Source organism: Oncorhynchus masou, chromosome 24 (genome assembly GCF_036934945.1).
Source record: "Oncorhynchus masou masou isolate Uvic2021 chromosome 24, UVic_Omas_1.1, whole genome shotgun sequence".
NCBI classification, from domain to species: domain Eukaryota; kingdom Metazoa; phylum Chordata; class Actinopteri; order Salmoniformes; family Salmonidae; genus Oncorhynchus; species Oncorhynchus masou.
In genome coordinates, this window is record NC_088235.1 from 110029352 (window position 1) to 110038678 (window position 9327).

The window sequence follows — 9327 nt, forward strand, 5'->3', positions numbered from 1 at the left end:
GATGAATGTGGTACAATCAGGCATCTGGAAATTGCTCCCAAGGATAAACCAGACTTGTGGAGGTCTGCAATTTCTTTTCTGAGGTCTTGGCTAATTTCTTTTGATTTTCCCATGATGTCAAGCAAAGTGGCACTGAGTTTGATGGTAGGCCTTGAAATACATCCACAGGTACACCTCCAATTGACTCAAATGATGTCAATTAGCCTATCAGAAGCTTCTAAAGCCATGACATAATTTTCTGGAATTTTCAAAGCTGTTTGAAGGCACAGTCAACTTAGTGTATGTAAACTTCTGACCCACTGGAATTGTGATACAGTGAATTATAAGTTAAATAATCTGGTTGAAGAACGAGTTTTTAATGATTCCAACCTAAGTGTATGTAACCTTCCGACTTCAACTGTAGGTCAGGCATAGAGTTACTCAGATTGTATTCTCAGTGGTCGGGAGAGGACTCAGGCCTGTGGAACTGTTCTCAGATCAGTGGTGCGAGGACAGTGTGGTTGACAGCCTCATTGAAAGGCAGCCTACTGAGAACTACTTCCTGAGAACAGTTGTGGGCGGCCCGGCCTGTACAGTAGGCTGCGCTTGGTTGTTGACACCTCTCTATGGAGGACAGATTGCACGAATAAATCAACGCCTCCCTAACTACAGTCTGGGTGAGAACTGTGAATTCAGTTCCTTAGAGGGAAACATTTGACTTGTAGATTTCTGATTGACACCCACAGTCTTTCATCCATATCCCCATTTCCCTTTCCTGACTCTGTCTGAGATGCTGTTTGAGGCTACGCTGCCTGGAGCCCCAAGGGCCTGCTCTGGGTAAAGGGGCACTGCCGGGTGTGTGCCGCAGTGGAGATGTTCCTCTTTGGGGGCGTTTGGAGGAGGATATGAGGCTGTGGCCCAGCCCTGATGGACGGCTGCAGAGGGAGAGGGGCAGTGGAACTGCCAGATGGGAAAATCCTCCTCCCCTTCCTCCTCTTCCTCTCCCTAAAACAGCTGGGTTATCTCCCCGGAGAGGAGAGAAAAGGAGAAGAGGAGGAGAGGAGAAGAGAAGAGGAGAGAGTGGAGGAGGAGAAGAGGAGAGAGTAGAGGAGGAGAGGAGAGAGAGAGGAGAGAACAGGAGAGAAGAGGAGAGGAGAAGAGGAGAGAGTAGAGGAGAAGAGAGAGGAGGAGGAGAGAGGAAGAGGTGAGGAAAAGAGAGAGGGCAGACCAGACAAAGTTGGAGAAGGGAAGAAACAGCAGCTGTCTAGATTTATTTTGCATCTGTTTTGAAACTCCAAACATCATAATTCCGGTGATTTTAATTCTTTTTTTTATTATCAAATAATACCCCTCAAACATAATTCTATCATAAACTACAAAATAATCTAAAATAACATTTAATGTATTTGACCAGAAAATTATTCCCCCAAAACAGTTGCCTTTGTTTGTACAAAACATATTGCTCTTAAGAACCTCCAGAAGAAAATGTCTAGAGATATGAGATAGACATTCACATACATGTGACACAAAATCATGAATTATTTTCAAAGCCAATGGAAAACTTCAAAACGAACCCCACAAATCTATGTCAACAACAACAGCAAAAAAAAAAAAAAAACTGTGCCCACAAGACATGACATTATCCTCAACAAACCCTGTTCCGTCATGTTTGGCTGCTCTCTCAAACCCTGTCCAGTCATGCTTGGCTGCTCTCTCAAACCCTGTCCAGTCATGCTTGGCTGCTCTCTCAAACCCTGTCCAGTCATGCTTGGCTGCTCTCTCAAACCCTGTCCAGTCATGCTTGGCTGCTCTCTCAAACCCTGTCCTGTCATGTATGGCTGCTCTCTCAAACCCTGTCCTGTCATGATTGGCTGCTCTCTCAAACCCTGTCCAGTCATGCTTGGCTGCTCTCTCAAACCCTGTCCTGTCATGTATGGCTGCTCTCTCAAACCCTGTCCTGTCATGATTGGCTGCTCTCTCAAACCCTGTCCAGTCATGCTTGGCTGCTCTCTCAAACCCTGTCCTGTCATGTATGGCTGCTCTCTCAAACCCTGTCCTGTCATGATTGGCTGCTCTCTCAAACCCTGTCCAGTCATGCTTGGCTGCTCTCTCAAACCCTGTCCAGTCATGCTTGGCTGCTCTCTCAAACCCTGTCCAGTCATGCTTGGCTGCTCTCTCAAACCCTGTTCTGTCATGTATGGCTGCTCTCTCAAACCCTGTCCTGTCATGCTTGGCTGCTCTCTCAAACCCTGTTCTGTCATGTATGGCTGCTCTCTTAAACCCTGTCCTGTCATGCTTGGCTGCTCTCTCAAACCCTGTTCTGTCATGTATGGCTGCTCTCTCAAACCCTGTCCTGTCATGCTTGGCTGCTCTCTCAAACCCTGTTCTGTCATGTATGGCTGCTCTCTCAAACCCTGTCCTGTCATGCTTGGCTGCTCTCTCAAACCCTGTTCTGTCATGTATGGCTGCTCTCTCAAACCCTGTCCTGTCATGCTTGGCTGCTCTCTCAAACCCTGTTCTGTCATGTATGGCTGCTCTCTCAAACCCTGTCCTGTCATGCTTGGCTGCTCTCTCAAACCCTGTTCTGTCATGTATGGCTGCTCTCTCAAACCCTGTCCAGTCATGCTTGGCTGCTCTCTCAAACCCTGTTCTGTCATGCTTGGCTGCTCTCTCAAACCCTGTTCTGTCATGTATGGCTGCTCTCTCAAACCCTGTCCTGTCATGCTTGGCTGCTCTCTCAAACCCTGTTCTGTCATGTATGGCTGCTCTCTCAAACCCTGTCCTGTCATGATTGGCTGCTCTCTCAAACCCTGTCCAGTCATGTTTGGCTGCTCTCTCAAACCCTGTTCCGTCATGCTTGGCTGCTCTCTCAAACCCTGTTCCGTCATGCTTGGCTGCTCTCTCAAACCCTGTTCTGTCATGTTTGGCTGCTCTCTCAAACCCTGTTCCGTTATGATTGGCTGCTCTCTCAAACCCTGTCCAGTCATGTTTGGCTGCTCTCTCAAACCCTGTCCAGTCATGTTTGGCTGCTCTCTCAAACCCTGTTCTGTCATGATTGGCTGCTCTCTCAAACCCTGTTCTGTCATGTTTGGCTGCTCTCTCAAACCCTGTTCTGTCATGATTGGCTGCTCTCTCAAACCCTGTTCTGTCATGATTGGCTGCTCTCTCAAACCCTGTTCTGTCATGTTTGGCTGCTCTCTCAAACCCTGTTCTGTCATGATTGGCTGCTCTCTCAAACCCTGTTCTGTCATGCTTGGCTGCTCTCGCATGGACATATTTGTGGCATCATGCTGGATCAACCTTTAAATTTATGGATTTCATAACACAATGCAAACATGCATAAGAAGATGAAACATCTTGCTCTGAAAAGGGATCTGGCAGAGGCTAGCGGGATGAGCAGGGCTACTCAATGGACCCATTGTCATGTAATTTTTTTTTTTTTTTACATTTCAAACAGATTCTGCCCGACGACACCATTAAACCGTGTCGCATAAATAGACGTTTGAAATTCGGTCAGAGACAAAAGTCTCTCACTGGCTGCCAAAGAATGAAAGGGAGGGAGGAGATTAAGAATGCAAACTGTCGCCCCAATCTGGACGGTGGGGTGTGCCCCCGTGTGTGCGTTTAGAGCTTGTTGTGGCCTTCCTAAGAATGGGGGCAGTGAGCTGGAACTGACATGGTGGGGATATTCAGCTTCTCCACAACAAATATCGGCGTGTGTCTGCTGGCCTGAGACACACAGCTGGGGTAGCCTCGCCCGGCACAAAGGCCACAAATTAGTTCAGAATGGACTTCCACTCATTTCCCCTGGGTGACTCACCCTCGCCCCTGCGTTCAAGACTGAGGGCCCCCACTGCGAGACGGCCAATCAAATGGACCCCTCTGCTAAACCTCCTAGCGCCTACACACTACACAGGTTCAGTTTGAGCAATATCTCAACATTGTAATATTGCTATGGCGAATGTTTGCCCAATTGTAAGTGGTTAGGGGGGGGGGGGGGGTGGTCAGAGTTAGACCCAACAGGAAGGAAGACTGTCTGTTCATATCCTTTTGCACTAAAATGTCTTGAAATGTGTTTTATTGTCACATACACCGGATCGGTGCAGGGAAATGTGTTTTATTCCAAAGTACCCGCAAGATTGTCTGTTGTTTTATAATATACAAAAATATAATTGCAGGGCCATATTTTGACGCCAATGTTTGTCTGCTGAGCTGGCCCGTGAGCTTGATGTGGCTAGTAAGGTAGTCTGGCTGCAGACTACACACAAGGCCCCATTAATACCTGGCACTAACATTCTCCCTGTGTCTGGATTATGTCCACTATCTGGATGTGCCCACATTTTCAGACAGGTGTAGACAATTAAAATATGCACTGGGAACTTATTTTCGATCAGATGTTATAAAGTGTAAACGGACAAGATCGGTACAGAGATCAGAACGAAGGACGCATGTTACCACCAGATATAAACGGGGCTAGAGAGAAGATAGGCGGTGTGTTGAACCACAGTCTCCAGTCTACTGTTACAAGGAGCTCTGGGCTGAATTCCTAGGTGAGTCTGTGGTTGGAGTATGAGTGGTATGTGTGTGTCGTGATTATAGAGGTGGCTTCGAGAACTTTGTTGGGGTCGCATAAGGATTCATAAGGTATCAAAACCATCCAAATGTCAGAGGTTTGTCTGCGGCCCTCGTCTCCTCCGATCATCTCAGTCTCTCTCTCTCCCCCTCCCTGTCTCTGTCTGTGTGTCTGTCTGCTCTTCCCCTCTGGTTTCTATGGGCCTGGGTAAGTAAACAGTGTCTGACTGAAATGGCCAAACCGCAGGAGCAGAGGAGCTGTCTCCAAACCTGCTTCATTTCAAACCCAGGAGGCAGTGATGTAGTCAAGTAGGTACGAGGAGGCAGTGATGTAGTCAAGTAGGTACGAGGAGGCAGTGATGTAGTCAAGTAGGTACGAGGAGGCAGTGATGTAGTCAAGTAGGTACGAGGAGGCAGTGATGTAGTCAAGTAGGTACTAGGAGGCAGTGATATAGTCAAGTAGGTACGAGGAGGCAGTGATATAGTCAAGTAGGTACGAGGAGGCAGTGATATAGTCAAGTAGGTACGAGGAGGCAGTGATGTAGTCAAGTAGGTACGAGGAGGCAGTGATGTAGTCAAGTAGGTACGAGGAGGCAGTGATGTAGTCAAGTAGGTACGAGGAGGCAGTGATGTAGTCAAGTAGGTACGAGGAGGCAGTGATGTAGTCAAGTAGATACTAGGAGGCAGTGATGTAGTCAAGTAGATACTAGGAGGCAGTGATGTAGTCAAGTAGGTACGAGGAGGCAGTGATGTAGTCAAGTAGGTACGAGGAGGCAGTGATGTAGTCAAGTAGGTACTAGGAGGCAGTGATGTAGTCAAGTAGATACTAGGAGGCAGTGATGTAGTCAAGTAGGTACGAGGAGGCAGTGATGTAGTCAAGTAGGTACAAGGAGGCAGTGATGTAGTCAAGTAGGTACGAGGAGGCAGTGATGTAGACAAGTAGGTACGAGGAGGCAGTGATGTAGACAAGTAGGTACGAGGAGGCAGTGATGTAGTCAAGTGGATACTAGGATGCAGTGATATAGTCAAGTAGTTACTAGGAGGCATTGATGTAGTCAAGTAGGTACGAGGAGGCAGTGATGTAGTCAAGTAGGTACGAGGAGGCAGTGATGTAGTCAAGTAGGTACGAGGAGGCAGTGATGTAGTCAAGTAGGTACGAGGAGGCAGTGATGTAGTCAAGTAGGTACTAGGATGCAGTGATGTAGTCAAGTAGTAAGAGGAGGCAGTGATGTAGTCAGGTCACTAAACCTTGTGTCTGAGTCCAGTCCCAAGTCCCTAGTGTTCAAGTCTAACCCTTTATAGTTGAGTCACAAGTCCCTAGTGTTCAAGTCTGAGTCCTATATACTTGAGTCAGAAGTCCCTAGTGTTCAAGTCTGAGTCCTATATACTCGAGTCAGAAGTCCCTAGAGTTCAAGTCTGAGTCCTATATACTCGAGTCAGAAGTCCCTAGAGTTCAAGTCTGAGTCCAATATACTCGAGTCACAAGTCCCTTAGGTGTCCCAAAAGTAGCGGTCCAACCATTTATACATTTCATAACAGTGTTGCACATCTGCACATCTCAATAGATAATACAGCTATCTAACATTTGCTGTTGTAGCTAGTATGTTGAATTATGCAAAAGAGAGAGATTCACCACTGGTCCAGTCCCAGTCGAGTCACAAGTCATGAACTCAAGTCCGAGAAGTCTACTGAGAGACTAAGATTAGCGTAGGAAAATGTATAATGTTTTGGAAGGGACATTCGATTTAGATCCAGAGGTGAGGAAGTTAGGGTTGAGTCGGGATGTGGACATGATGCTAGGGTTAAGGTTTGGGTTGAGTCGGGATGTGGACACGAAGCTAGGGTTTGGGTTGAGTCGGGATGTGGACACGAAGCTAGGGTTAGAGTTTGGGTTGAGTCGGGATGTGGACACGATGCTAGGGTTAGGGTTGAGTCAGGATGTGGACATGAAGTTAGGGTTAGAGTTTGGGTTGAGTCAGGATGTGGACATGAAGCTAGGGTTAGAGTTTGGGTTGAGTCGGGATGTGGACATGAAGCTAGGGTTGAGTCGGGATGTGGACATGAAGCTAGGGTTGAGTCGGGATGTGGACATGAAGCTAGGGTTAGGGTTGAGTTGGGATGTGGACAGGAAGCTAGGGTTAGGGTCGAGTCGGGATGTGGACATGAAGCTATGGTTAGGATTAGGGTTGAGTCGGGATGTAGACAGGAAGCTATGGTTAGGATTAGGGTTGAGTCGGGACGTAGACAGGAAGCTAGGGTTTGGGTTGAGTCGGGATGTGGACATGAAGCTAGGGTTAGAGTTTGGGTTGAGTCGGGATGTGGACATGAAGCTAGGGTTAGGGTTGAGTTGAGTTTGAGTTTATTTTTATTTTTACAGGGACAGTGCACATTAATCAACGTTTCAGTAAAAGTGCCGGTTTTAGCCAGCCGGCTAATTTTCAACCGCAGTCCCTGGGCAGGTTATTAAAAACAATTACAATATAGACAATAGCAACATAGAACAAGCAAGACATAGCAACATAGGACAAGCAAGACGTAGCATACAGACAGAGCAACATAGAGCAAAAAGCAGCAAGGTTGAGTCGGGATGTTGACATGAAGCTTGGGTTGAGTCGGGATGTGGACAGGAAGCTAGGATTAGGGTCAGGGTTGAGTTGGGATGTGGACATGAAGCTATGGTTAGGGTTTGGGTTGAGTCGGGATGTGGACATGAAGCTAGGGTTGAGTCGGGATGTGGACATGAAACTTGGGTTAAGGTTTGGGTTGAGTCGGGATGTGGACACAAAGCTAGGGTTAGAGTTTGGGTTGAGTCGGGATGTGGACATGAAACTAGGGTTTAGGCTGAGTTGGGATGTGGACATGAAGCTAGGGTTTGGGCTGAGTCGTGATGTGGACATGAAACTAGGGTTTGGGCTGAGTTGGGATGTGGACATGAAGCTAGGGTTTGGGCTGAGTCGGGATGTGGACATGAAGCTATGGTTGAGTCGGGATGTGGACATGAAGCTATGGTTGAGTCGGGATGTGGACATGAAGCTATGGTTGAGTCGGGATGTGGACATGAAGCTAGGGTTGAGTCAGGATGTGGACAGGAAGCTAGGGTTAGGGTTTGGGTTGAGTCGGGATGTGGACAGGAAGCTAGGGTTAGAGTTTGGGTGGAGTCGGGATGTGGACATGAAGCTAGGGTTAGAGTTTGGGTTGAGTCGGGATGTGGACATGAAGCTAGGGTTAGGGTTTGGGTTGAGTTGGGATGTGGACATGAAGCTAGGGTTAGGGTTTGGATTGAGTCGGGATGTGGACATGAAGCTAGGTTTAAGGTTAGGGTCGAGTCGGGATGTGGACAGGAAGCTAGGGTTAGGGTCGAATCGGGATGTGGACAGGAAGCTAGGGTTAGGGTCGAGTCGGGATGTGGACAGGAAGCTAGGGTTAGGGTTGAGTCGGGATGTAGACAGGAAGCTAGGGTTAGGGTTGAGTCGGGATGTGGACATGAAGCTAGGGTTAGGGTTTGGGTTGAGTCGGGATGTGGACATGAAGCTATGGTTAGGGTTTGGGTTGAGTCGGGATGTGGACATGAAGCTAGGGTTGGGGTTAGGGTTGAGTTGGGATGTGGACATGAAGCTAGGGTTAGGGTTTGGGTTGAGTCGGGATGTGGACATGAAGCTAGGGTTAGGGTTTGGGTTGAGTCGGGATGTGGACATGAAGATGTGTGCACCAGTGGTCTCAACCTTATTCATATCGGTCTGGTATATAAAAACATTTACAAACCCTTTAAAGAAACAGATGCAAAGTCAAGGCGAATCTGGGAGCACGGTTCCCTTACGGTTCCTTTACGGTTCCTTTACGGTTTCCTTACAGTTTCTTTACAGCAAAGGACTCTCTCTCCAAACAACCTGCACGGCCCACAAATGTTTCTCCCACTGTCAAAACAAAGGTAATGCTGTGTCATTCAAGCTTGACTCAGAGCAGTAAAAAAAAAAGCAATCAAATCTGCATTAGAAACACACACACACACACACAGAGAAGGAGGTTTGTGTGTCTTCCTGCCGCTTCTTCTTCTTCTAGTTCAAACAGCCTCCGTCTTGGCCAGAGAAACTGGAGAGCTGTTTATTTTTAAAATCTGACTGTGCAGGCAACAGCCTGGGCTTTGAACAGAGGAGCAGGAGGAGTAATGTAGGAGAGTTGTGACAGGAAGGAGCTTTCAGGCCAAGCAACGTTTGGCAACGGTAATCGCTGTTTACACAATGGAGCAATTACTCAGTAAATTGCAGAGAAAAGAGAGGAGAAAGGGGGAGGAGAGAGAGAGAGAGCGAAATGGGTAGCTAGGCAAAGCCCTGCTGACAGACGTACCAACAGGGAGTTTATTGTGTTGGTTCATGTCTTTGATGGAGCCGGTTCTGTGTTACAGTTTAATGGCCTCAGGTTTGGGCGTGGCTGGCTGGCTGCACTTTAAAACACACACCTTTAGCCCTGGTGCTCTCAAAGCAATTACTGTCAAGTCAGTCCAGAAAACACAAACCCTTGTTATTTTACTGCAATTTGCCTCCAGATTCTCATTCCTCATCCGCGCCCCAATAAGAACTTCATCATCGGAGAGCTGATGGAATACCTGCCTTGCAAATCCACCCAGTAAACAAGTTTGTACACAAAGCACGAGAACGCATCCCGCAGAAAGTCTTCACATCTCTATGTTCACGTCGTTAACGTGAAACAGAATGTGTGTGTGTGTGTGTGGGGAGGGGGGGTTTGAGGTAGCATCATTAATATGAAGACTTGACATCA